Source organism: Anomaloglossus baeobatrachus, unplaced genomic scaffold (genome assembly GCF_048569485.1).
Source record: "Anomaloglossus baeobatrachus isolate aAnoBae1 unplaced genomic scaffold, aAnoBae1.hap1 Scaffold_2405, whole genome shotgun sequence".
Lineage (NCBI taxonomy): Eukaryota > Metazoa > Chordata > Amphibia > Anura > Aromobatidae > Anomaloglossus > Anomaloglossus baeobatrachus.
Window position 1 is genome coordinate 128003 of NW_027442046.1, and position 26779 is coordinate 154781.

The following is a 26779-nucleotide window of genomic DNA, read 5'->3' on the forward strand; positions in this document are numbered from 1 at the left end:
GAGGAATAGTTTGCTTGCTCTTGGACATTCTAAAAGAGAGGTCATGATAGACATTGAGCTTCTGAGCTCAATTGGGGACAGTCATGGGTGATGAATGTTTGCAACCTGCTGCAAAGCCTCATACCGCAATATAAGGAACGTCAAATACTAAGAAAGGGCGGCCTATGAAAGAATTACTACTTTCAATAAGTACACTTAAACGGCTAATTGGGAATAGAAAAACTGTAAAAAGCCCTCTGAGAAAGCCCCCCTCTAACCTTTGATAGTAAGCTTTTCTGTAGTCTGCCTGTTGATGTATTTTCCGTTTGAACTGTGCACAACATGAAGAGACGGAACACTGGCGGCTTGTCACAATGCCCCCGCTGACATCACAATAGCGCTGCTGCCTAGAAAACAAGCTGCGCAGCAGAAGTTGTTCTTTGGGTGGGAGGGTGGGCTAGTGTAAGGAGGGGGCAAGCTCTTTTTTTCCCGGGTGGTAGGGGGATGACAGGAGAAGGGATGCGGGTGGTGAGAAGGGTACAGAGGGCAGGGTTTGGGGGCTGGGAAGGAAAGGGAAAAGATTAGGGTTTGGGGATGATGAAAGGGCTTTCTACGGGTAAGGATGGCAAAGGGTGGCAGTGACGGAAAGTCAGGCAACCTGTCCTGTCCGTCTTTTTGTATCGTGAATTGGAAAGACTGCAAGGGGGAGGGGAGTTGCTTGCGCTCTAAAGGAGGAGTTATTCAGATTCATTGCAGTGGGGGGCGGCGGCTGCAAAACGCACCATTCTTCTTGTTTTTGCTCTGCAAAGCAGCCTTTTCAAGGGTTGGCTTGGGTGACAAAATGTCTTCTGTAGGCGTGGGTTTGTCTCCCTCTCGCTCTCTCTCCCTAAGATGTGTCCGGCATAGGCCAGGGTGCCACTCGAGGCCCAAACCAATTCTGGTTATCGCTTCTCGGCCTTTTGGCTAAGATCAAGTGTAGTATCTGTTCTTATCAGTTTAATATCTGATACGTCCCCTATCTGGGGACCATATATTAAATGGATTTTTAGAACAGGGAGATGGAAAAAGAGCTTGCTCTGTCCACTCCACGCATTGACCTGGTATTGCAGTACCTCCAGGACCGGTGCACCCCTTCTTAACCCAGTTTCCAAAAGCAGAACTCAATTCACCTGATTCATATTAGCCCGATTTAATGAATTGGAAGAAAGCATACGTCTTCATATGCACCTCAATTTGGCCCATTCACTTTTCACACTTCCTCCTTTTGTTTTTTATCTTTCACACTTTTGACTTTCTTTATTCATCCAAATAGCAAACTCATCACCACTCAACCTGACCAACTCGGCTATGTCCCGTGCTGCAGTTCTCTGTCTTATCTAGATCATTTGCAATTGAATGGAATAGATCCCTTTTGGACAAAGTGGATTCACCTGCTGCTGCAGTGACCACAGGTGTGATAAGATCTAGAATTGGCATCTGGTGCGATCTCTCCGCTTCCACTCCAAAGAAAGTTACCTGTTTATTCCTATCATGCATTGGTTTTTGGGGTTTTCTTTGAGTAATGATGATCTCTTTAGTAGTCTGTTGGCGCCCTCTCCTGGAGGAATAGTTTGCTTGCTCTTGGACATTCTAAAAGAGAGGTCATGATAGACATTGAGCTTCTGAGCTCAATTGGGGACAGTCATGGGTGATGAATGTTTGCAACCTGCTGCAAAGCCTCATACCGCAATATAAGGAACGTCAAATACTAAGAAAGGGCGGCCTATGAAAGAATTACTACTTTCAATAAGTACACTTAAACGGCTAATTGGGAATAGAAAAACTGTAAAAAGCCCTCTGAGAAAGCCCCCCTCTAACCTTTGATAGTAAGCTTTTCTGTAGTCTGCCTGTTGATGTATTTTCCGTTTGAACTGTGCACAACATGAAGAGACGGAACACTGGCGGCTTGTCACAATGCCCCCGCTGACATCACAATAGCGCTGCTGCCTAGAAAACAAGCTGCGCAGCAGAAGTTGTTCTTTGGGTGGGAGGGTGGGCTAGTGTAAGGAGGGGGCAAGCTCTTTTTTTCCCGGGTGGTAGGGGGATGACAGGAGAAGGGATGCGGGTGGTGAGAAGGGTACAGAGGGCAGGGTTTGGGGGCTGGGAAGGAAAGGGAAAAGATTAGGGTTTGGGGATGATGAAAGGGCTTTCTACGGGTAAGGATGGCAAAGGGTGGCAGTGACGGAAAGTCAGGCAACCTGTCCTGTCCGTCTTTTTGTATCGTGAATTGGAAAGACTGCAAGGGGGAGGGGAGTTGCTTGCGCCCTAAAGGAGGAGTTATTCAGATTCATTGCAGTGGGGGGCGGCGGCTGCAAAACGCACCATTCTTCTTGTTTTTGCTCTGCAAAGCAGCCTTTTCAAGGGTTGGCTTGGGTGACAAAATGTCTTCTGTAGGCGTGGGTTTGTCTCCCTCTCGCTCTCTCTCCCTAAGATGTGTCCGGCATAGGCCAGGGTGCCACTCGAGGCCCAAACCAATTCTGGTTATCGCTTCTCGGCCTTTTGGCTAAGATCAAGTGTAGTATCGCTTCTCGGCCTTTTGGCTAAGATCAAGTGTAGTATCATTCGAAAAGGTGGTTTAAGGCTCCGGCCACCTTAGTACAATGATGCAATGCACACTGGAAGGTTGCGCTTGTTAGTACTTTGGGAGGATAGTATATCCATCTAGAGGAAACCATGGCCCTACCAGGATCGAGGCTATTAGACTGAGTAAGTGTGGGGGTTATGGTGCAATGTGCCCCAGGAATGGACACCCTGGAGGGAGTCTGAACTTGCTAGGTTGGGACCCTGGTAAGCCTCAGACTCTGTCGCACGCCGCGCCTTGCCTATTCATACTTTCCAAGCATATTGCCCTATCCCGGCCTTCTGGCTAAGAAGGGAAATTTTTATAATCCCGGTCGGAGGTCCGGTCAGCTTTGGGCTGAGAAACCAACACCCGGTTGGAGGTCCAGGTCAGCTTTGGCTGAGAAACCAACACCCGGTTGGAGGTCCGGTTAGCCTTGGGCTGAGAAACCAACACCCGGTTGGAGGTCCGGTCAGCCTTGGGCTGAGAAACCAACACCCGGTTGGAGGTCCGGTCAGCCTTGGGCTGAGAAACCAACACCGGTTGACGGTCCGGGCAGTCTCGGCTGCGAAACCAACGACTAGTAGCTCCCTACTCCACTTGGGTAAGATGCCTCGGTGGACGCTGGGAGCAACAACAAGGCTCAACCAGGCTTCGGCTTGGGGGAGCACCGAAGATCCCTGACCCTCGCTGTGGCCTTCTGGCTCGGAGGGACGGGGTTGATTTTTGGGGATCCTCTTCTCACGGAGGGGTCCACACGAATCCTAGCCTTTGCACTGTTTTTGGTGTGACTTCGGTCATGCATTTTTGCGGTGCTTTGGAAAGCTTCATTAAATCAAAATCTGTTCTTATCAGTTTAATATCTGATACGTCCCCTATCTGGGGACCATATATTAAATGGATTTTTAGAACAGGGAGATGGAAAAAGAGCTTGCTCTGTCCACTCCACGCATTGACCTGGTATTGCAGTACCTCCAGGACCGGTGCACCCCTTCTTAACCCAGTTTCCAAAAGCAGAACTCAATTCACCTGATTCATATTAGCCCGATTTAATGAATTGGAAGAAAGCATACGTCTTCATATGCACCTCAATTTGGCCCATTCACTTTTCACACTTCCTCCTTTTGTTTTTTATCTTTCACACTTTTGACTTTCTTTATTCATCCAAATAGCAAACTCATCACCACTCAACCTGACCAACTCGGCTATGTCCCGTGCTGCAGTTCTCTGTCTTATCTAGATCATTTGCAATTGAATGGAATAGATCCCTTTTGGACAAAGTGGATTCACCTGCTGCTGCAGTGACCACAGGTGTGATAAGATCTAGAATTGGCATCTGGTGCGATCTCTCCGCTTCCACTCCAAAGAAAGTTACCTGTTTATTCCTATCATGCATTGGTTTTTGGGGTTTTCTTTGAGTAATGATGATCTCTTTAGTAGTCTGTTGGCGCCCTCTCCTGGAGGAATAGTTTGCTTGCTCTTGGACATTCTAAAAGAGAGGTCATGATAGACATTGAGCTTCTGAGCTCAATTGGGGACAGTCATGGGTGATGAATGTTTGCAACCTGCTGCAAAGCCTCATACCGCAATATAAGGAACGTCAAATACTAAGAAAGGGCGGCCTATGAAAGAATTACTACTTTCAATAAGTACACTTAAACGGCTAATTGGGAATAGAAAAACTGTAAAAAGCCCTCTGAGAAAGCCCCCCTCTAACCTTTGATAGTAAGCTTTTCTGTAGTCTGCCTGTTGATGTATTTTCCGTTTGAACTGTGCACAACATGAAGAGACGGAACACTGGCGGCTTGTCACAATGCCCCCGCTGACATCACAATAGCGCTGCTGCCTAGAAAACAAGCTGCGCAGCAGAAGTTGTTCTTTGGGTGGGAGGGTGGGCTAGTGTAAGGAGGGGGCAAGCTCTTTTTTTCCCGGGTGGTAGGGGGATGACAGGAGAAGGGATGCGGGTGGTGAGAAGGGTACAGAGGGCAGGGTTTGGGGGCTGGGAAGGAAAGGGAAAAGATTAGGGTTTGGGGATGATGAAAGGGCTTTCTACGGGTAAGGATGGCAAAGGGTGGCAGTGACGGAAAGTCAGGCAACCTGTCCTGTCCGTCTTTTTGTATCGTGAATTGGAAAGACTGCAAGGGGGAGGGGAGTTGCTTGCGCCCTAAAGGAGGAGTTATTCAGATTCATTGCAGTGGGGGGCGGCGGCTGCAAAACGCACCATTCTTCTTGTTTTTGCTCTGCAAAGCAGCCTTTTCAAGGGTTGGCTTGGGTGACAAAATGTCTTCTGTAGGCGTGGGTTTGTCTCCCTCTCGCTCTCTCTCCCTAAGATGTGTCCGGCATAGGCCAGGGTGCCACTCGAGGCCCAAACCAATTCTGGTTATCGCTTCTCGGCCTTTTGGCTAAGATCAAGTGTAGTCTCTTCATTGGGTTTGCCTTGGTCTTGGCTGGGAGGGGCCCGGGCTTGCACAACCGCCGGCCTCGGGGATTGTTGCGCCTTTTGGTGCTTACGTCCCCTTATGGCTGGTGGTTCCTGGGCTCGGGAGGCGATCACCTGCGGCATTGCGCTTTTGTGTGGTGGCCGATGACCGTTTTCTGAAATTTGCGGATGAAATCTCATCTGTTCTTATCAGTTTAATATCTGATACGTCCCCTATCTGGGGACCATATATTAAATGGATTTTTAGAATAGGGAGATGGAAAAAGAGCTTGCTCTGTCCACTCCACGCATTGACCTGGTATTGCAGTACCTCCAGGACCGGTGCACCCCTTCTTAACCCAGTTTCCAAAAGCAGAACTCAATTCACCTGATTCATATTAGCCCGATTTAATGAATTGGAAGAAAGCATACGTCTTCATATGCACCTCAATTTGGCCCATTCACTTTTCACACTTCCTCCTTTTGTTTTTTATCTTTCACACTTTTGACTTTCTTTATTCATCCAAATAGCAAACTCATCACCACTCAACCTGACCAACTCGGCTATGTCCCGTGCTGCAGTTCTCTGTCTTATCTAGATCATTTGCAATTGAATGGAATAGATCCCTTTTGGACAAAGTGGATTCACCTGCTGCTGCAGTGACCACAGGTGTGATAAGATCTAGAATTGGCATCTGGTGCGATCTCTCCGCTTCCACTCCAAAGAAAGTTACCTGTTTATTCCTATCATGCATTGGTTTTTGGGGTTTTCTTTGAGTAATGATGATCTCTTTAGTAGTCTGTTGGCGCCCTCTCCTGGAGGAATAGTTTGCTTGCTCTTGGACATTCTAAAAAAGAAGTCATGATAGACAATGAGCTTCTGAGCTCAATTGGGGACAGTCATGGGTGATGAATGTTTGCAACCTGCTGCAAAGCCTCATACCGCAATATAAGGAACGTCAAATACTAAGAAAGGGCGGCCTATGAAAGAATTACTACTTTCAATAAGTACACTTAAACGGCTAATTGGGAATAGAAAAACTGTAAAAAGCCCTCTGAGAAAGCCCCCCTCTAACCTTTGATAGTAAGCTTTTCTGTAGTCTGCCTGTTGATGTATTTTCCGTTTGAACTGTGCACAACATGAAGAGACGGAACACTGGCGGCTTGTCACAATGCCCCCGCTGACATCACAATAGCGCTGCTGCCTAGAAAACAAGCTGCGCAGCAGAAGTTGTTCTTTGGGTGGGAGGGTGGGCTAGTGTAAGGAGGGGGCAAGCTCTTTTTTTCCCGGGTGGTAGGGGGATGACAGGAGAAGGGATGCGGGTGGTGAGAAGGGTACAGAGGGCAGGGTTTGGGGGCTGGGAAGGAAAGGGAAAAGATTAGGGTTTGGGGATGATGAAAGGGCTTTCTACGGGTAAGGATGGCAAAGGGTGGCAGTGACGGAAAGTCAGGCAACCTGTCCTGTCCGTCTTTTTGTATCGTGAATTGGAAAGACTGCAAGGGGGAGGGGAGTTGCTTGCGCCCTAAAGGAGGAGTTATTCAGATTCATTGCAGTGGGGGGCGGCGGCTGCAAAACGCACCATTCTTCTTGTTTTTGCTCTGCAAAGCAGCCTTTTCAAGGGTTGGCTTGGGTGACAAAATGTCTTCTGTAGGCGTGGGTTTGTCTCCCTCTCGCTCTCTCTCCCTAAGATGTGTCCGGCATAGGCCAGGGTGCCACTCGAGGCCCAAACCAATTCTGGTTATCGCTTCTCGGCCTTTTGGCTAAGATCAAGTGTAGTATCGTTCGAAAAGGTGGTTTAAGGCTCCGGCCACCTTAGTACAATGATGCAATGCACACTGGAAGGTTGCGCTTGTTAGTACTTTGGGAGGATAGTATATCCATCTAGAGGAAACCATGGCCCTACCAGGATCGAGGCTATTAGACTGAGTAAGTGTGGGGGCTATGGTGCAATGTGCCCCAGGATTGACGACCCTGGAGTGAGTCTGAGCTTGCTGGCTTGGGACCCCGGCGAGCCTTGGGCTCTGTAGCACACCGTACCTTGCCCTTTCATACTTTCTGAGCATATTGCTCTATCCCGGCCTTTTGGCTAGGAAGGGAAATTTTTATAATCATGGTCGGAGGTCCGTTCAGCTTTGGGCTGAGAAACCAACACCCGGTTGGAGGTCCGGGTCAGCTTTGGCTGAGAAACCAATACCCGGTTGGAGGTCCGGGTCAGCTTCGGCTGAGAAACCAACACCTGGTTGGAGGTCCGGGTCAGCTTCGGCTGAGAAACCAACACCCGGTTGGAGGTCCGGGTCAGCTTCGGCTGAGAAACCAACACCCGGTTGGAGGTCCGGTTAGCCTTGGGCTGAGAAACCAACACCGGTTGACGGTCCGGGCAGTTTCGGCTGCGAAACCAACAACTAGTAGCTCTCTACTCCACTTGGGTAAGATGCCTGGGTGGACGCTGGGAGCAACGACAAGGCTCAACCAGGCTTCGGCTTGGGGGAGCACCGAAGATCCCTGACCCTTGCTGTGGCCTTCTGGCTCGGAGGGACGGGGTTGATTTTTGGGGACCCTCTCCTCACGGAGGGGTCCACACGAATCCTAGCCTTTGCACTGTTTTTGGTGTGACTTCGGTCATGCATTTTTTGCGGTGCTTTGGAAAGCTTCATTAAATCAAAAATCTGTTCTTATCAGTTTAATATCTGATACGTCCCCTATCTGGGGACCATATATTAAATGGATTTTTAGAACAGGGAGATGGAAAAAGAGCTTGCTCTGTCCACTCCACGCATTGACCTGGTATTGCAGTACCTCCAGGACCGGTGCACCCCTTCTTAACCCAGTTTCCAAAAGCAGAACTCAATTCACCTGATTCATATTAGCCCGATTTAATGAATTGGAAGAAAGCATACGTCTTCATATGCACCTCAATTTGGCCCATTCACTTTTCACACTTCCTCCTTTTGTTTTTTATCTTTCACACTTTTGACTTTCTTTATTCATCCAAATAGCAAACTCATCACCACTCAACCTGACCAACTCGGCTATGTCCCGTGCTGCAGTTCTCTGTCTTATCTAGATCATTTGCAATTGAATGGAATAGATCCCTTTTGGACAAAGTGGATTCACCTGCTGCTGCAGTGACCACAGGTGTGATAAGATCTAGAATTGGCATCTGGTGCGATCTCTCCGCTTCCACTCCAAAGAAAGTTACCTGTTTATTCCTATCATGCATTGGTTTTTGGGGTTTTCTTTGAGTAATGATGATCTCTTTAGTAGTCTGTTGGCGCCCTCTCCTGGAGGAATAGTTTGCTTGCTCTTGGACATTCTAAAAGAGAGGTCATGATAGACATTGAGCTTCTGAGCTCAATTGGGGACAGTCATGGGTGATGAATGTTTGCAACCTGCTGCAAAGCCTCATACCGCAATATAAGGAACGTCAAATACTAAGAAAGGGCGGCCTATGAAAGAATTACTACTTTCAATAAGTACACTTAAACGGCTAATTGGGAATAGAAAAACTGTAAAAAGCCCTCTGAGAAAGCCCCCCTCTAACCTTTGATAGTAAGCTTTTCTGTAGTCTGCCTGTTGATGTATTTTCCGTTTGAACTGTGCACAACATGAAGAGACGGAACACTGGCGGCTTGTCACAATGCCCCCGCTGACATCACAATAGCGCTGCTGCCTAGAAAACAAGCTGCGCAGCAGAAGTTGTTCTTTGGGTGGGAGGGTGGGCTAGTGTAAGGAGGGGGCAAGCTCTTTTTTTCCCGGGTGGTAGGGGGATGACAGGAGAAGGGATGCGGGTGGTGAGAAGGGTACAGAGGGCAGGGTTTGGGGGCTGGGAAGGAAAGGGAAAAGATTAGGGTTTGGGGATGATGAAAGGGCTTTCTACGGGTAAGGATGGCAAAGGGTGGCAGTGACGGAAAGTCAGGCAACCTGTCCTGTCCGTCTTTTTGTATCGTGAATTGGAAAGACTGCAAGGGGGAGGGGAGTTGCTTGCGCCCTAAAGGAGGAGTTATTCAGATTCATTGCAGTGGGGGGCGGCGGCTGCAAAACGCACCATTCTTCTTGTTTTTGCTCTGCAAAGCAGCCTTTTCAAGGGTTGGCTTGGGTGACAAAATGTCTTCTGTAGGCGTGGGTTTGTCTCCCTCTCGCTCTCTCTCCCTAAGATGTGTCCGGCATAGGCCAGGGTGCCACTCGAGGCCCAAACCAATTCTGGTTATCGCTTCTCGGCCTTTTGGCTAAGATAAAGTGTAGTATCGTTCGAAAAGGTGGTTTAAGGCTCCGGCCACCTTAGTACAATGATGCAATGCACACTGGAAGGTTGCACTTGTTAGTACTTTGGGAGGATAGTATATCCATCTAGAGGAAACCATGGCCCTACCAGGATTGAGGCTATTAGACTGAGTAAGTGTGGGGGTTATGGTGCAATGTGCCCCAGGAATGGACACCCTGGAGGGAGTCTGAACTTGCTAGGTTGGGACCCTGGTAAGCCTCAGACTCTGTCGCACGCCGCGCCTTGCCTATTCATACTTTCCAAGCATATTGCCCTATCCTGGCCTTCTGGCTAAGAAGGGAAATTTTTATAATCCCGGTCGGAGGTCCGGTCAGCTTTGGGCTGAGAAACCAACACCCGGTTGGAGGTCCGGGTCAGCTTTGGCTGAGAAACCAACACCCGGTTGGAGGTCCGGTTAGCCTTGGGCTGAGAAACCAACACCCGGTTGGAGGTCCGGTCAGCCTTGGGCTGAGAAACCAACACCCGGTTGGAGGTCCGGTCAGCCTTGGGCTGAGAAACCAACACCGGTTGACGGTCCGGGCAGTCTCGGCTGCGAAACCAACGACTAGTAGTTCCCTACTCCACTTGGGTAAGATGCCTCGGTGGACGCTGGGAGCAACAACAAGGCTCAACCAGGCTTCGGCTTGGGGGAGCACCGAAGATCCCTGACCCTCGCTGTGGCCTTCTGGCTCGGAGGGACGGGGTTGATTTTTGGGGATCCTCTTCTCACGGAGGGGTCCACACGAATCCTAGCCTTTGCACTGTTTTTGGTGTGACTTCGGTCATGCATTTTTGCGGTGCTTTGGAAAGCTTCATTAAATCAAAAATCTGTTCTTATCAGTTTAATATCTGATACGTCCCCTATCTGGGGACCATATATTAAATGGATTTTTAGAACAGGGAGATGGAAAAAGAGCTTGCTCTGTCCACTCCACGCATTGACCTGGTATTGCAGTACCTCCAGGACCGGTGCACCCCTTCTTAACCCAGTTTCCAAAAGCAGAACTCAATTCACCTGATTCATATTAGCCCGATTTAATGAATTGGAAGAAAGCATACGTCTTCATATGCACCTCAATTTGGCCCATTCACTTTTCACACTTCCTCCTTTTGTTTTTTATCTTTCACACTTTTGACTTTCTTTATTCATCCAAATAGCAAACTCATCACCACTCAACCTGACCAACTCGGCTATGTCCCGTGCTGCAGTTCTCTGTCTTATCTAGATCATTTGCAATTGAATGGAATAGATCCCTTTTGGACAAAGTGGATTCACCTGCTGCTGCAGTGACCACAGGTGTGATAAGATCTAGAATTGGCATCTGGTGCGATCTCTCCGCTTCCACTCCAAAGAAAGTTACCTGTTTATTCCTATCATGCATTGGTTTTTGGGGTTTTCTTTGAGTAATGATGATCTCTTTAGTAGTCTGTTGGCGCCCTCTCCTGGAGGAATAGTTTGCTTGCTCTTGGACATTCTAAAAGAGAGGTCATGATAGACATTGAGCTTCTGAGCTCAATTGGGGACAGTCATGGGTGATGAATGTTTGCAACCTGCTGCAAAGCCTCATACCGCAATATAAGGAACGTCAAATACTAAGAAAGGGCGGCCTATGAAAGAATTACTACTTTCAATAAGTACACTTAAACGGCTAATTGGGAATAGAAAAACTGTAAAAAGCCCTCTGAGAAAGCCCCCCTCTAACCTTTGATAGTAAGCTTTTCTGTAGTCTGCCTGTTGATGTATTTTCCGTTTGAACTGTGCACAACATGAAGAGACGGAACACTGGCGGCTTGTCACAATGCCCCCGCTGACATCACAATAGCGCTGCTGCCTAGAAAACAAGCTGCGCAGCAGAAGTTGTTCTTTGGGTGGGAGGGTGGGCTAGTGTAAGGAGGGGGCAAGCTCTTTTTTTCCCGGGTGGTAGGGGGATGACAGGAGAAGGGATGCGGGTGGTGAGAAGGGTACAGAGGGCAGGGTTTGGGGGCTGGGAAGGAAAGGGAAAAGATTAGGGTTTGGGGATGATGAAAGGGCTTTCTACGGGTAAGGATGGCAAAGGGTGGCAGTGACGGAAAGTCAGGCAACCTGTCCTGTCCGTCTTTTTGTATCGTGAATTGGAAAGACTGCAAGGGGGAGGGGAGTTGCTTGCGCCCTAAAGGAGGAGTTATTCAGATTCATTGCAGTGGGGGGCGGCGGCTGCAAAACGCACCATTCTTCTTGTTTTTGCTCTGCAAAGCAGCCTTTTCAAGGGTTGGCTTGGGTGACAAAATGTCTTCTGTAGGCGTGGGTTTGTCTCCCTCTCGCTCTCTCTCCCTAAGATGTGTCCGGCATAGGCCAGGGTGCCACTCGAGGCCCAAACCAATTCTGGTTATCGCTTCTCGGCCTTTTGGCTAAGATCAAGTGTAGTATCGTTCGAAAAGGTGGTTTAAGGCTCCGGCCACCTTAGTACAATGATGCAATGCACACTGGAAGGTTGCACTTGTTAGTACTTTGGGAGGATAGTATATCCATCTAGAGGAAACCATGGCCCTACCAGGATTGAGGCTATTAGACTGAGTAAGTGTGGGGGTTATGGTGCAATGTGCCCCAGGAATGGACACCCTGGAGGGAGTCTGAACTTGCTAGGTTGGGACCCTGGTAAGCCTCAGACTCTGTCGCACGCCGCGCCTTGCCTATTCATACTTTCCAAGCATATTGCCCTATCCTGGCCTTCTGGCTAAGAAGGGAAATTTTTATAATCTCGGTCGGAGGTCCGGTCAGCTTTGGGCTTAGAAACCAACACCCGGTTGGAGGTCCGGGTCAGCTTTGGCTGAGAAACCAACACCCGGTTGGAGGTCCGGTTAGCCTTGGGCTGAGAAACCAACACCCGGTTGGAGGTCCGGTCAGCCTTGGGCTGAGAAACCAACACCCGGTTGGAGGTCCGGTCAGCCTTGGGCTGAGAAACCAACACCGGTTGACGGTCCGGGCAGTCTCGGCTGCGAAACCAACGACTAGTAGCTCCCTACTCCACTTGGGTAAGATGCCTCGGTGGACGCTGGGAGCAACAACAAGGCTCAACCAGGCTTCGGCTTGGGGGAGCACCGAAGATCCCTGACCCTCGCTGTGGCCTTCTGGCTCGGAGGGACGGGGTTGATTTTTGGGGATCCTCTTCTCACGGAGGGGTCCACACGAATCCTAGCCTTTGCACTGTTTTTGGTGTGACTTCGGTCATGCATTTTTGCGGTGCTTTGGAAAGCTTCATTAAATCAAAATCTGTTCTTATCAGTTTAATATCTGATACGTCCCCTATCTGGGGACCATATATTAAATGGATTTTTAGAACAGGGAGATGGAAAAAGAGCTTGCTCTGTCCACTCCACGCATTGACCTGGTATTGCAGTACCTCCAGGACCGGTGCACCCCTTCTTAACCCAGTTTCCAAAAGCAGAACTCAATTCACCTGATTCATATTAGCCCGATTTAATGAATTGGAAGAAAGCATACGTCTTCATATGCACCTCAATTTGGCCCATTCACTTTTCACACTTCCTCCTTTTGTTTTTTATCTTTCACACTTTTGACTTTCTTTATTCATCCAAATAGCAAACTCATCACCACTCAACCTGACCAACTCGGCTATGTCCCGTGCTGCAGTTCTCTGTCTTATCTAGATCATTTGCAATTGAATGGAATAGATCCCTTTTGGACAAAGTGGATTCACCTGCTGCTGCAGTGACCACAGGTGTGATAAGATCTAGAATTGGCATCTGGTGCGATCTCTCCGCTTCCACTCCAAAGAAAGTTACCTGTTTATTCCTATCATGCATTGGTTTTTGGGGTTTTCTTTGAGTAATGATGATCTCTTTAGTAGTCTGTTGGCGCCCTCTCCTGGAGGAATAGTTTGCTTGCTCTTGGACATTCTAAAAGAGAGGTCATGATAGACATTGAGCTTCTGAGCTCAATTGGGGACAGTCATGGGTGATGAATGTTTGCAACCTGCTGCAAAGCCTCATACCGCAATATAAGGAACGTCAAATACTAAGAAAGGGCGGCCTATGAAAGAATTACTACTTTCAATAAGTACACTTAAACGGCTAATTGGGAATAGAAAAACTGTAAAAAGCCCTCTGAGAAAGCCCCCCTCTAACCTTTGATAGTAAGCTTTTCTGTAGTCTGCCTGTTGATGTATTTTCCGTTTGAACTGTGCACAACATGAAGAGACGGAACACTGGCGGCTTGTCACAATGCCCCCGCTGACATCACAATAGCGCTGCTGCCTAGAAAACAAGCTGCGCAGCAGAAGTTGTTCTTTGGGTGGGAGGGTGGGCTAGTGTAAGGAGGGGGCAAGCTCTTTTTTTCCCGGGTGGTAGGGGGATGACAGGAGAAGGGATGCGGGTGGTGAGAAGGGTACAGAGGGCAGGGTTTGGGGGCTGGGAAGGAAAGGGAAAAGATTAGGGTTTGGGGATGATGAAAGGGCTTTCTACGGGTAAGGATGGCAAAGGGTGGCAGTGACGGAAAGTCAGGCAACCTGTCCTGTCCGTCTTTTTGTATCGTGAATTGGAAAGACTGCAAGGGGGAGGGGAGTTGCTTGCGCCCTAAAGGAGGAGTTATTCAGATTCATTGCAGTGGGGGGCGGCGGCTGCAAAACGCACCATTCTTCTTGTTTTTGCTCTGCAAAGCAGCCTTTTCAAGGGTTGGCTTGGGTGACAAAATGTCTTCTGTAGGCGTGGGTTTGTCTCCCTCTCGCTCTCTCTCCCTAAGATGTGTCCGGCATAGGCCAGGGTGCCACTCGAGGCCCAAACCAATTCTGGTTATCGCTTCTCGGCCTTTTGGCTAAGATCAAGTGTAGTATCTGTTCTTATCAGAACAAACTGAGCTAGCTACACTTGACGAGATCCGATCAGGGAGACGAGCTCCAAAGCCCAGCCGAGACCGGAAGAGGGAGATCGGACGGAAGAAGAGCTTGGCAGAAAGAAGCAAGAAGACGAAGGCTCGGAGAAGACTTGGGGAGACCAGAGGAACTTCGAGGAGGAACACAGCGGGAGAAGACACCCGGAGAAGAATCCAAGATCCAGCTCCGGGAACTCAAGCAGGAACCAGCCATGGCAAGCAAGCCAGAGAAGGCAGCCAAGAAGGCTCAGGACCCAGGGACCTCCAGGAAGGCTCATCCAGAGGCTTCTTCGGCCCAAGAGGCCCCTACCTCCGACGCCAGCCAGCCGGAGGGAGCCCGGACGCCGCCTGAAAAGGCTCCAACCCTGGAGCCTTGGATGCGGCAGACGGTCGCCCTGAAGCTAAAGGCGGTGGATGGTAGGTTGCCGGACATGTCCAGCGACGTGTTCTGCAAGAAGATGATTCTGGATCAGGGCTTCTCCAGGGCGGAAACCCTGAGTGTCCAGACCTTCATGACTGGCATTTTTCTGGTAACCTTTGCCACGGTGAATGCCTGCAGGAGATACTGGGAGGCGATGAACGCAGCGATGCCGGACTCCCCTTTTCATTCTTTCTTAGGATCCTGTCCTATACAGAGGGATGAGAAGAGGATCACGGTCTCCATGCGGAACCCGCACACCCCAGGAAGAGACATCTCCACGTTCCTGGGACGTCTCTGCACAGTGGTGAGGGAGCCATCCCACATCCTTAACGGCAACGGATTCTGGACGGGTAAGTGGTCAGTAACCGTTCGACTCTACAGGGAACCAGCATCCGAGGATGGTCTCCAGCACCTGCCCCCGACATTCTCTCTGGGAAACTCCTTTGGTCTCATCTACTACCCGGACATGCCACACAACTGCAGGAAATGTGGCGGGAAAGGGCATTCGATGAAGACCTGCAAGGAGGACGCCTGCAGGGTTTGCCGGGTGACAGGACACAGCTCCAAGGACTGCCCAAAGAAGAAGACTTGCAACCTATGTGGACAGGCGGACCACCTTTACAAGGACTGCCCACAGCGGGAGAAATCCTGGGCAAGGGTTGCCGCGGCGACCCAGTATCGGGTAGTCACAGCTTCGTCGACCAAGGCAGCTACGACCAAGGCCACAGAGGCCAAGGACAAGGCAGCCAAGAACCCGGCGACCGTGGCTCCAGCCGATGCCCCAGCAGCCACGGAGTCCAGGGAAAAGAAGGGTAAGAAAACTGTTGCCCCCTCCCTGGTCCCCCCCCCCTGTCACCCCTGTCCAAACCCCTCCCCCCCCGGCCAACCCTACTGAGGATTCCACTACCTCCACCTCATTTCCCTACTCCTCAGTTGGTCTCCTCACCCCCCCCCCAAAGCCCACTCTCCCTCCCCAGACCATGAGAGCAGAGGGCCTCAGCACTCTTGCACTTTTCACCGAGGAGGATTTTCCAGCTCTTGTCTCCTCAGGTACAGGCCAAAGGAAAAGGAAGGTGGAAGATAGTCCTGTCGCAGAACCTTCCAAGCTGTTCATTGTGGACCCCAATCCACCCCAGGAAGAGGAGGATGGCCTCCTCCCAGAACCGGACGTGTTGGAGCAGATGGTGGAGTCCCTTGTGGCCGAAGAAGAAATGGAGGAGTCGGAAGCCACCGAGGCACCATCCCTGCTCGAGCAGCTAGAAGAAGAGGGTCTGCTGGAGATACCCTTACCAGCAGGTGCCAAAGAGGAAGAACCGCCCGACCGGAGTGGTAACTAAGGCACACCGCCTGCTCTAACTTTCTCTTTCCTCCAATGACTGCTAACATTAACATCTTTTCCATTAATGTTAGGAGCATCAGAGACAAGTTCCGACGTCAGACAATTTTTGCGTTCCTTAACACTCAGTCTAGTGATGTATTTTTCCTGCAGGAATGCTCCCTTCCCTCCTCTAGGTCCTTCAACCATCTGGCCAGGGAGTGGACCCATGGCCCATCCTACTGGTCTGGCGGGGGCGACTGTAGGTCCGCGGGGGTCGCCGTGCTGATCAGGGGAAGCGCCTTCACATTGGACTCTGTTCAGGAAATCGTCTGCGGCAGGTTACTGCTCGTGGATGGCACCTGGGCGGGAGAACCTGTCAGGTTCATCAATGTGTATGCTTCTCCTGTGAAGAGCGATCGACTGGAGCTCCTCCAAGCCCTGCGCCCTCAGCTCGCTACCGCCAGGACGGTAGTGATGGCCGGGGATTTCAACTGCCCAATTGAGGAGGATGGACGCAGTTCTGGAACGGCTGCCAAGTTGGACGTCACATCCAAACTGCTCATTGAGATGGTGACCGAAGCCTCTCTTGTGGACGTTGTTGGCTCCATCGGACACGGATCCGTGAACTATTCATGGTGCCGATCCGATGGCTCGCTGCGTTCCAGGATTGACTTTGTGTTTACCTCTCGGGCGGTTGGGCGGAGTGGGCACTCAATGGTCCCCTGCTTCTTCTCTGACCACAGAGCCATTCACTTTCAAGGTGTGCTGGGCCATGGCTTCCCCATTGGCCCGGGCTCCTGGAAGCTGAACTGCTCTCTGCTGGAAAAGGGTGAGATTCTGGAGGAGCTTAGAGCTGCCTACTCCACGTGGCGGGCCTACAAGGCGGGCTTCCAGTCTGTTTCTGACTGGTGGGAATACGTTAAACTCGAGTTCCGTTTCTTCTTTCAGGCAAAGAGTCAACAACAGGCGTGTCTGAAGAGGAGGGACTTCAGGAGACTCCAGCGTGAGCTGCGTTCCCTGCAGGACCTTCTTCGATGCGGCTGGGACGTGAGAGAGGAGCTGGAGGAGACTAAGAGGAGCCTGAAAAGGCACTTCGAGGAGGAGTCCGAGCGAATTGTCTTCCGTTCCAAAGTGGAGAATCTGGAGAAGGGTGAGAAATGTAACTCGTTCTTTTTCAGGAAACTCCACGCCGGTCACACGCCCATGAATGAACTACGAGACGAGAGTGGAAGCATACGACGCGGGAAAGAGAATGTGATGAAGGTCGTCAGCGACTTCTACAGCGAACTCTACGCCCGCAAGACTACTGACCCCGAGGCCGCCGATAAGTTCCTGTCAGGTATCACTAACCATCTTGACCCTGCAGACGCGGCGGCCATGGACGTTCCTCTGACGGTGGACGAGCTGCTCTCGGCCGCCAAATCCTTTAGTTCTGGCAGGACATCGGGCAGTGACGGCCTCCCAGCAGAGCTCTATGTAGCGCTGGGAGACCTAATCTGTCCGGACCTGTTAGGGCTGTATGAGGAGATGGTGGTGGAGGGCAGAATGCCTCCATCTCTGAGGGAAGGAATGGTCACGATCCTGTACAAGCGTAAAGGAGAGAGGTGCGACCTGAAGAATTGGCGTCCCATCACCCTTCTGAATGTCGACTACAAGATCCTGGCCAAGACGATGGCAACGAGACTGAAGACGGTTATCGGACGGATCATCCACCCGGATCAGACCTGCGGCATCCCCGGACGTCGCATCGCAGACAGCCTGGCTCTCATGCGGGACACGGTCGAGTACATCAAAGCCCGCCGGGTGCACGCAGCCCTGATCTCGTTGGATCAGGAAAAGGCCTTCGACCGTGTTTCCCATGAGTTCCTGGGCAAAGCTCTGCACAGGTTAGGTTTGGGTAACATGTTTTGTTTGTATGTCCAACTAATGTATTTTGATATTCACAGCTCGGTGTTGGTAAACGGCTGGAAGACTGACCCCTTCCCGGTCCTCTCAGGGGTCAGACAAGGCTGTCCTCTGTCACCTCTTCTTTTTGTTTGTGTTATAGAACTCTTTGCAGAGGCTATCCGGCGGAATGGAGAGATCAGAGGGATCACCGCACCAGGACCAGAACGCTTCGAGGTCAAGTGCTCGCTCTACATGGACGACGTGACCGTCTTCTGCGCGGACCGGCGCTCAGTCGACACCCTCGTCCAGACCTGTGAGACCTTCGGACGGGCTTCGGGAGCCAAAGTCAACTGCGGGAAGTCGGAAGCCATGCTCTTCGGGGACTGGCAGCCGGCCTCTTCCGCCCCCTTCCCTTTCAGCATCCAGCCGGATTTCATCAAGGTTCTTGGAGTCTGGTTCGGGAAGGAAGGAGCAGCCCTCAAGTCCTGGGAGGAACGCTTGACCAAGATCACCCAACGGATCGGTCTGTGGAGCCTCAGACGCCTCACCTGTGAGGGCAAAGCACTGGTCCTGCGTAACGAGGTACTGCCCGTGCTGCAGTACACGGCCCAGGCCTGGCCCCCCCTTGCCACCGTGTGCAGGGCCATTACCAGGACGGTGTTTCGTTTTGTCTGGGGATCCAAGATGGACAGAGTAAAGCGGAGCATCATGTACAAGGATCCTCGCAAGGGTGGGAAGGGCGTACCCGATATCCCCACCCTCCTGCGATCCTCCTTCGTATGTGACTGCGTTCGCCGAACTCTGCGAGTCAAGAGAGGTTCCGCGGGTGGGTCCATGTCTCGCTTCTTCCTGCTCCCCCTTTGGAGACGGTTAGGCTGGGACAAGTGGGACAGCTCCTTCCCCTACAACTGGACGGCGCCATGGTTCTACGGAGACGTGGTTCGGTTTGTGAGGGAACACCAACTGGAGGGACTCAAGCCTGATTTGTGGAAGCCAAAGACTATCCACAAACTCATCAGAGCCAAGGACGAAATGGAGAACATTCCAGGACTTCATCACGACACACTGGAGACTGTTTGGACAAACGTGTCATCGGCAGGATTGACCAACGGGCACAAGGACTTGTCATGGATGGCGATACAGGGCGGACTGCCCGTCCGGTCATTCATGCACGCCCGGAACCTGTGCAAAACCCGGTACTGCCCAAGGTGCCCCTTCGTGGAGGAAACATCGCTGCACGCCTTTTGGGACTGCCGTTTCGCACAGCGCCTGTTGGTTGCCCTGGAGGATGACCTGAGGAACTCCGTCCCCAGAGGGAGCCTATCGTACCATTCCGTACTTTATGGACTCTTCCCTGGGACTCACACCGTTGGAGCCATCCAGGAGGCTTGGCGCCTTATGAACTGCTTTAAGGACGCTATTTGGGTCGCCAGGAACCGGCTCATCTTGAAGAGGGAGAGGATGTCTATCCAGGATTGCCGCAGGCTGATCCACAGCCTGCTCAGAGACTATTCCATCATGGACAGTCCGGACGACAGCGCCGAGGAGGAGGTTTAGACCTCTTCCATGCCCCCTCCCTCCTTTTCCCGTTATGTGCGTCTTTCAATAAAGCTTCGGGCCTATGATTTCCCCACCCTATCCCCCTTTTCCCCTACCCCCATCCCCCAATCGCCGGTTCGTCGTTATTTATTGTCTAACTTTTTCTTTCAGCTTGAGTGTTATGGATAAGCATAGGAGCGTGATGTATAGTTTAGTGCGTCGTACTCTATGGCTATGTAAGAAGGATTGTATATTTCTGTGTGTACGGGGCTGCGGCACTGTACACGGTTTGTTACCTTTTTGTGAGTAGTGCATGATAATAAAGATGCTGTTAAATCAAAAAATCTGTTCTTATCAGTTTAATATCTGATACGTCCCCTATCTGGGGACCATATATTAAATGGATTTTTAGAACAGGGAGATGGAAAAAGAGCTTGCTCTGTCCACTCCACGCATTGACCTGGTATTGCAGTACCTCCAGGACCGGTGCACCCCTTCTTAACCCAGTTTCCAAAAGCAGAACTCAATTCACCTGATTCATATTAGCCCGATTTAATGAATTGGAAGAAAGCATACGTCTTCATATGCACCTCAATTTGGCCCATTCACTTTTCACACTTCCTCCTTTTGTTTTTTATCTTTCACACTTTTGACTTTCTTTATTCATCCAAATAGCAAACTCATCACCACTCAACCTGACCAACTCGGCTATGTCCCGTGCTGCAGTTCTCTGTCTTATCTAGATCATTTGCAATTGAATGGAATAGATCCCTTTTGGACAAAGTGGATTCACCTGCTGCTGCAGTGACCACAGGTGTGATAAGATCTAGAATTGGCATCTGGTGCGATCTCTCCGCTTCCACTCCAAAGAAAGTTACCTGTTTATTCCTATCATGCATTGGTTTTTGGGGTTTTCTTTGAGTAATGATGATCTCTTTAGTAGTCTGTTGGCGCCCTCTCCTGGAGGAATAGTTTGCTTGCTCTTGGACATTCTAAAAGAGAGGTCATGATAGACATTGAGCTTCTGAGCTCAATTGGGGACAGTCATGGGTGATGAATGTTTGCAACCTGCTGCAAAGCCTCATACCGCAATATAAGGAACGTCAAATACTAAGAAAGGGCGGCCTATGAAAGAATTACTACTTTCAATAAGTACACTTAAACGGCTAATTGGGAATAGAAAAACTGTAAAAAGCCCTCTGAGAAAGCCCCCCTCTAACCTTTGATAGTAAGCTTTTCTGTAGTCTGCCTGTTGATGTATTTTCCGTTTGAACTGTGCACAACATGAAGAGACGGAACACTGGCGGCTTGTCACAATGCCCCCGCTGACATCACAATAGCGCTGCTGCCTAGAAAACAAGCTGCGCAGCAGAAGTTGTTCTTTGGGTGGGAGGGTGGGCTAGTGTAAGGAGGGGGCAAGCTCTTTTTTTCCCGGGTGGTAGGGGGATGACAGGAGAAGGGATGCGGGTGGTGAGAAGGGTACAGAGGGCAGGGTTTGGGGGCTGGGAAGGAAAGGGAAAAGATTAGGGTTTGGGGATGATGAAAGGGCTTTCTACGGGTAAGGATGGCAAAGGGTGGCAGTGACGGAAAGTCAGGCAACCTGTCCTGTCCGTCTTTTTGTATCGTGAATTGGAAAGACTGCAAGGGGGAGGGGAGTTGCTTGCGCCCTAAAGGAGGAGTTATTCAGATTCATTGCAGTGGGGGGCGGCGGCTGCAAAACGCACCATTCTTCTTGTTTTTGCTCTGCAAAGCAGCCTTTTCAAGGGTTGGCTTGGGTGACAAAATGTCTTCTGTAGGCGTGGGTTTGTCTCCCTCTCGCTCTCTCTCCCTAAGATGTGTCCGGCATAGGCCAGGGTGCCACTCGAGGCCCAAACCAATTCTGGTTATCGCTTCTCGGCCTTTTGGCTAAGATCAAGTGTAGTATCTGTTCTTATCAGTTTAATATCTGATACGTCCCCTATCTGGGGACCATATATTAAATGGATTTTTAGAACAGGGAGATGGAAAAAGAGCTTGCTCTGTCCACTCCACGCATTGACCTGGTATTGCAGTACCTCCAGGACCGGTGCACCCCTTCTTAACCCAGTTTCCAAAAGCAGAACTCAATTCACCTGATTCATATTAGCCCGATTTAATGAATTGGAAGAAAGCATACGTCTTCATATGCACCTCAATTTGGCCCATTCACTTTTCACACTTCCTCCTTTTGTTTTTTATCTTTCACACTTTTGACTTTCTTTATTCATCCAAATAGCAAACTCATCACCACTCAACCTGACCAACTCGGCTATGTCCCGTGCTGCAGTTCTCTGTCTTATCTAGATCATTTGCAATTGAATGGAATAGATCCCTTTTGGACAAAGTGGATTCACCTGCTGCTGCAGTGACCACAGGTGTGATAAGATCTAGAATTGGCATCTGGTGCGATCTCTCCGCTTCCACTCCAAAGAAAGTTACCTGTTTATTCCTATCATGCATTGGTTTTTGGGGTTTTCTTTGAGTAATGATGATCTCTTTAGTAGTCTGTTGGCGCCCTCTCCTGGAGGAATAGTTTGCTTGCTCTTGGACATTCTAAAAGAGAGGTCATGATAGACATTGAGCTTCTGAGCTCAATTGGGGACAGTCATGGGTGATGAATGTTTGCAACCTGCTGCAAAGCCTCATACCGCAATATAAGGAACGTCAAATACTAAGAAAGGGCGGCCTATGAAAGAATTACTACTTTCAATAAGTACACTTAAACGGCTAATTGGGAATAGAAAAACTGTAAAAAGCCCTCTGAGAAAGCCCCCCTCTAACCTTTGATAGTAAGCTTTTCTGTAGTCTGCCTGTTGATGTATTTTCCGTTTGAACTGTGCACAACATGAAGAGACGGAACACTGGCGGCTTGTCACAATGCCCCCGCTGACATCACAATAGCGCTGCTGCCTAGAAAACAAGCTGCGCAGCAGAAGTTGTTCTTTGGGTGGGAGGGTGGGCTAGTGTAAGGAGGGGGCAAGCTCTTTTTTTCCCGGGTGGTAGGGGGATGACAGGAGAAGGGATGCGGGTGGTGAGAAGGGTACAGAGGGCAGGGTTTGGGGGCTGGGAAGGAAAGGGAAAAGATTAGGGTTTGGGGATGATGAAAGGGCTTTCTACGGGTAAGGATGGCAAAGGGTGGCAGTGACGGAAAGTCAGGCAACCTGTCCTGTCCGTCTTTTTGTATCGTGAATTGGAAAGACTGCAAGGGGGAGGGGAGTTGCTTGCGCCCTAAAGGAGGAGTTATTCAGATTCATTGCAGTGGGGGGCGGCGGCTGCAAAACGCACCATTCTTCTTGTTTTTGCTCTGCAAAGCAGCCTTTTCAAGGGTTGGCTTGGGTGACAAAATGTCTTCTGTAGGCGTGGGTTTGTCTCCCTCTCGCTCTCTCTCCCTAAGATGTGTCCGGCATAGGCCAGGGTGCCACTCGAGGCCCAAACCAATTCTGGTTATCGCTTCTCGGCCTTTTGGCTAAGATCAAGTGTAGTATCTGTTCTTATCAGAACAAACTGAGCTAGCTACACTTGACGAGATACGATCAGGGAGACGAGCTCCGAAGCCCAGCCGAGACCGGAAGAGGGAGATCGGACGGAAGAAGAGCTTGGCAGAAAGAAGCAAGAAGACGAAGGCTCGGAGAAGACTTGGGGAGACCAGAGGAACTTCGAGGAGGAACACAGCGGGAGAAGACACCCGGAGAAGAATCCAAGATCCAGCTCCGGGAACTCAAGCAGGAACCAGCCATGGCAAGCAAGCCAGAGAAGGCAGCCAAGAAGGCTCAGGACCCAGGGACCTCCAGGAAGGCTCATCCAGAGGCTTCTTCGGCCCAAGAGGCCCCTACCTCCGACGCCAGCCAGCCGGAGGGAGCCCGGACGCCGCCTGAAAAGGCTCCAACCCTGGAGCCTTGGATGCGGCAGACGGTCGCCCTGAAGCTAAAGGCGGTGGATGGTAGGTTGCCGGACATGTCCAGCGACGTGTTCTGCAAGAAGATGATTCTGGATCAGGGCTTCTCCAGGGCGGAAACCCTGAGTGTCCAGACCTTCATGACTGGCATTTTTCTGGTAACCTTTGCCACGGTGAATGCCTGCAGGAGATACTGGGAGGCGATGAACGCAGCGATGCCGGACTCCCCTTTTCATTCTTTTTTAGGATCCTGTCCTATACAGAGGGATGAGAAGAGGATCACGGTCTCCATGCGGAACCCGCACACCCCAGGAAGAGACATCTCCACGTTCCTGGGACGTCTCTGCACAGTGGTGAGGGAGCCATCCCACATCCTTAACGGCAACGGATTCTGGACGGGTAAGTGGTCAGTAACTGTTCGACTCTACAGGGAACCAGCATCCGAGGATGGTCTCCAGCACCTGCCCCCGACATTCTCTCTGGGAAACTCCTTTGGTCTCATCTACTACCCGGACATGCCACACAACTGCAGGAAATGTGGCGGGAAAGGGCATTCGATGAAGACCTGCAAGGAGGACGCCTGCAGGGTTTGCCGGGTGACGGGACACAGCTCCAAGGACTGCCCAAAGAAGAAGACTTGCAACCTATGTGGACAGGCGGACCACCTTTACAAGGACTGCCCACAGCGGGAGAAATCCTGGGCAAGGGTTGCCGCGGTGACCCAGTATCGGGTAGTCACAGCTTCGTCGACCAAGGCAGCTACGACCAAGGCCACAGAGGCCAAGGACAAGGCGGCCAAGAACCCGGCGACCGTGGCTCCAGCCGATGCCCCAGCAGCCACGGAGTCCAGGAAAAAGGGTAAGAAAACTGTTGCCCCCTCCCTGGTCCCCCCCCCTGTCACCCCTGTCCAAACCCCTCCCCCCCCGGCCAACCCTACTGAGGATTCCACTACCTCCACCTCATTTCCCTACTCCTCAGTTGGTCTCCTCACCCCCCCCCCAAAGCCCACTCTCCCTCCCCAGACCATGAGAGCAGAGGACCTCAGCACTCTTGCACTTTTCACCGAGGAGGATTTTCCAGCTCTTGTCTCCTCAGGTACAGGCCAAAGGAAAAGGAAGGTGGAAGATAGTCCTGTCGCAGAACCTTCCAAGCTGTTCATTGTGGATCCCAATCCACCCCAGGAAGAGGAGGATGGCCTCCTCCCAGAACCGGACGTGTTGGAGCAGATGGTGGAGTCCCTTGTGGCCGAAGAAGAAATGGAGGAGTCGGAAGCCACGGAGGCACCATCCCTGCTCGATCAGCTAGAAGAAGAGGGTCTGCTGGAGATACCCTTACCAGCAGGTGCCAAAGAGGAAGAACCGCCCGACCGGAGTGGTAACTAAGGCACACCGCCTGCGCTAACTTTCTCTTTCCTCCAATGACTGCTAACATTAACACCTTTTCCATTAATGTTAGGAGCATCAGAGACAAGTTCCGACGCCAGACAATTTTTGCGTTCCTTAACACTCAGTCTAGTGATGTATTTTTCCTGCAGGAATGCTCCCTTCCCTCCTCTAGGTCCTTCAACCATCTGGCCAGGGAGTGGACCCATGGCCCATCCTACTGGTCCGGCGGAGGCGACTGTAGGTCCGCGGGGGTCGCCGTGCTGATCAGGGGAAGCGCCTTCACATTGGACTCTGTTCAGGAAATCGTCTGCGGCAGGTTACTGCTCGTGGATGGCACCTGGGCGGGAGAACCTGTCAGGTTCATCAATGTGTACGCTTCTCCTGTGAAGAGCGATCGACTGGAGCTCCTCCAAGCCCTGCGCCCTCAGCTCGCTACCGCCAGGACGGTAGTGATGGCCGGGGATTTCAACTGCCCGATTGAGGAGGATGGACGCAGTTCTGGAACGGCTGCCAAGTTGGACGTCACATCCAAACTGCTCATTGAGATGGTGACCGAAGCCTCTCTTGTGGACGTTGTTGGCTCCATCGGACACGGATCCGTGAACTATTCATGGTGCCGATCCGATGGCTCGCTGCGTTCCAGGATTGACTTTGTGTTTACCTCTCGGGCGGTTGGGCGGAGTGGGCACTCGATGGTCCCCTGCTTCTTCTCTGACCACAGAGCCATTCACTTTCAAGGTGTGCTGGGCCATGGCTTCCCCATTGGCCCGGGCTCCTGGAAGCTGAACTGCTCTCTGCTGGAAAAGGGTGAGATTCTGGAGGAGCTTAGAGCTGCCTACTCCACGTGGCGGGCCTACAAGGCGGGCTTCCAGTCTGTTTCTGACTGGTGGGAATACGTTAAACTCGAGTTCCGTTTCTTCTTTCAGGCAAAGAGTCAACAACAGGCGGGTCTGAAGAGGAGGGACTTCAGGAGACTCCAGCGTGAGCTGCGTTCCCTGCAGGACCTTCTTCGATGCGGCTGGGACGTGAGAGAGGAGCTGGAGGAGACTAAGAGGAGCCTGAAAAGGCACTTCGAGGAGGAGTCCGAGCGAATTGTCTTCCGTTCCAAAGTGGAGAACCTGGAGAAGGGTGAGAAATGTAACTCGTTCTTTTTCAGGAAACTCCACGCCGGTCACACGCCCATGAATGAACTACGAGACGAGAGTGGCAGCATGCGACGCGGGAAAGAGAACGTGATGAAGGTCGTCAGCGACTTCTACAGCGAACTCTACGCCCGCAAGACTACTGACCCCGAGGCCGCCGATAAGTTCCTGTCAGGTATCACTAACCATCTTGACCCTGCAGACGCGGCGGCCATGGATGTTCCTCTGACGGTGGACGAGCTGCTCTCGGCCGCCAAATCCTTTAGTTCTGGCAGGACACCGGGCAGTGACGGCCTCCCAGCAGAGCTCTATGTAGCGCTGGGAGACCTAATCTGTCCGGACCTGTTAGGGCTGTATGAGGAGATGGTGGTGGAGGGCAGAATGCCTCCATCTCTGAGGGAAGGAATGGTCACGATCCTGTACAAGCGTAAAGGAGAGAGGTGCGACCTGAAGAATTGGCGTCCCATCACCCTTCTGAACGTCGACTACAAGATCCTGGCCAAGACGATGGCAACGAGATTGAAGACTGTTATCGGACGGATCATCCACCCGGATCAGACCTGCGGCATCCCCGGACGTCGCATCGCAGACAGCCTGGCTCTCATGCGGGACACGGTCGAGTACATCAAAGCCCGCCGGGTGCACGCAGCCCTGATCTCGTTGGATCAGGAAAAGGCCTTCGACCGTGTTTCCCATGAGTTCCTGGGCAAAGCTCTGCACAGGTTAGGTTTGGGTAACATGTTTTGCTTGTATGTCCAACTAATGTATTTTGATATTCACAGCTCGGTGTTGGTAAACGGCTGGAAGACTGACCCCTTCCCGGTCCTCTCAGGGGTCAGACAAGGCTGTCCTCTGTCACCTCTTCTTTTTGTTTGTGTTATAGAACTCTTTGCAGAGGCTATCCGGCGGAATGGAGAGATCAGAGGGATCACCGCACCAGGACCAGAACGCTTCGAGGTCAAGTGCTCGCTCTACATGGACGACGTGACCGTCTTCTGCGCGGACCGGCGCTCAGTCGACACCCTCGTCCAGACCTGTGAGACCTTCG

General features: G+C 51.2%; 7 non-coding genes and 6 pseudogenes across 7 annotated transcripts; all 13 read left to right on the top strand.

Annotated features, from left to right (window-relative positions):
• Positions 1-922: 922 nt before the first annotated feature.
• Positions 923-1113, top strand: LOC142261979 (U2 spliceosomal RNA). Its single transcript, XR_012729461.1, has one exon. It is a non-coding gene; the product is annotated as a U2 spliceosomal RNA (small nuclear RNA).
• A 1388-nt stretch (positions 1114-2501) lies between these two features.
• On the top strand, positions 2502-2659 carry LOC142261962 (U2 spliceosomal RNA; annotated as a pseudogene).
• Positions 2660-3377: 718 nt separating this feature from the next.
• On the top strand, positions 3378-3572 carry LOC142261910 (U2 spliceosomal RNA). The gene has a single exon (XR_012729427.1). It is a non-coding gene; the product is annotated as a U2 spliceosomal RNA (small nuclear RNA).
• A 1593-nt stretch (positions 3573-5165) lies between these two features.
• LOC142261934 (U2 spliceosomal RNA) lies at positions 5166-5350 on the top strand. The gene has a single exon (XR_012729449.1). It is a non-coding gene; the product is annotated as a U2 spliceosomal RNA (small nuclear RNA).
• A 1388-nt stretch (positions 5351-6738) lies between these two features.
• On the top strand, positions 6739-6880 carry LOC142261975 (U2 spliceosomal RNA; annotated as a pseudogene).
• Positions 6881-7623: 743 nt separating this feature from the next.
• On the top strand, positions 7624-7816 carry LOC142261901 (U2 spliceosomal RNA). Its single transcript, XR_012729420.1, has one exon. It is a non-coding gene; the product is annotated as a U2 spliceosomal RNA (small nuclear RNA).
• A 2227-nt stretch (positions 7817-10043) lies between these two features.
• LOC142261922 (U2 spliceosomal RNA) lies at positions 10044-10239 on the top strand. Its single transcript, XR_012729438.1, has one exon. It is a non-coding gene; the product is annotated as a U2 spliceosomal RNA (small nuclear RNA).
• A 1388-nt stretch (positions 10240-11627) lies between these two features.
• LOC142261969 (U2 spliceosomal RNA) lies at positions 11628-11769 on the top strand (annotated as a pseudogene).
• A 697-nt stretch (positions 11770-12466) lies between these two features.
• Positions 12467-12661, top strand: LOC142261911 (U2 spliceosomal RNA). The gene has a single exon (XR_012729428.1). It is a non-coding gene; the product is annotated as a U2 spliceosomal RNA (small nuclear RNA).
• A 1388-nt stretch (positions 12662-14049) lies between these two features.
• LOC142261951 (U2 spliceosomal RNA) lies at positions 14050-14137 on the top strand (annotated as a pseudogene).
• A 5446-nt stretch (positions 14138-19583) lies between these two features.
• Positions 19584-19788, top strand: LOC142261999 (U2 spliceosomal RNA; annotated as a pseudogene).
• Positions 19789-21176: 1388 nt separating this feature from the next.
• Positions 21177-21367, top strand: LOC142261982 (U2 spliceosomal RNA). Its single transcript, XR_012729462.1, has one exon. It is a non-coding gene; the product is annotated as a U2 spliceosomal RNA (small nuclear RNA).
• Positions 21368-22755: 1388 nt separating this feature from the next.
• Positions 22756-22845, top strand: LOC142261961 (U2 spliceosomal RNA; annotated as a pseudogene).
• The last annotated feature ends 3934 nt before the right edge of the window (positions 22846-26779 follow it).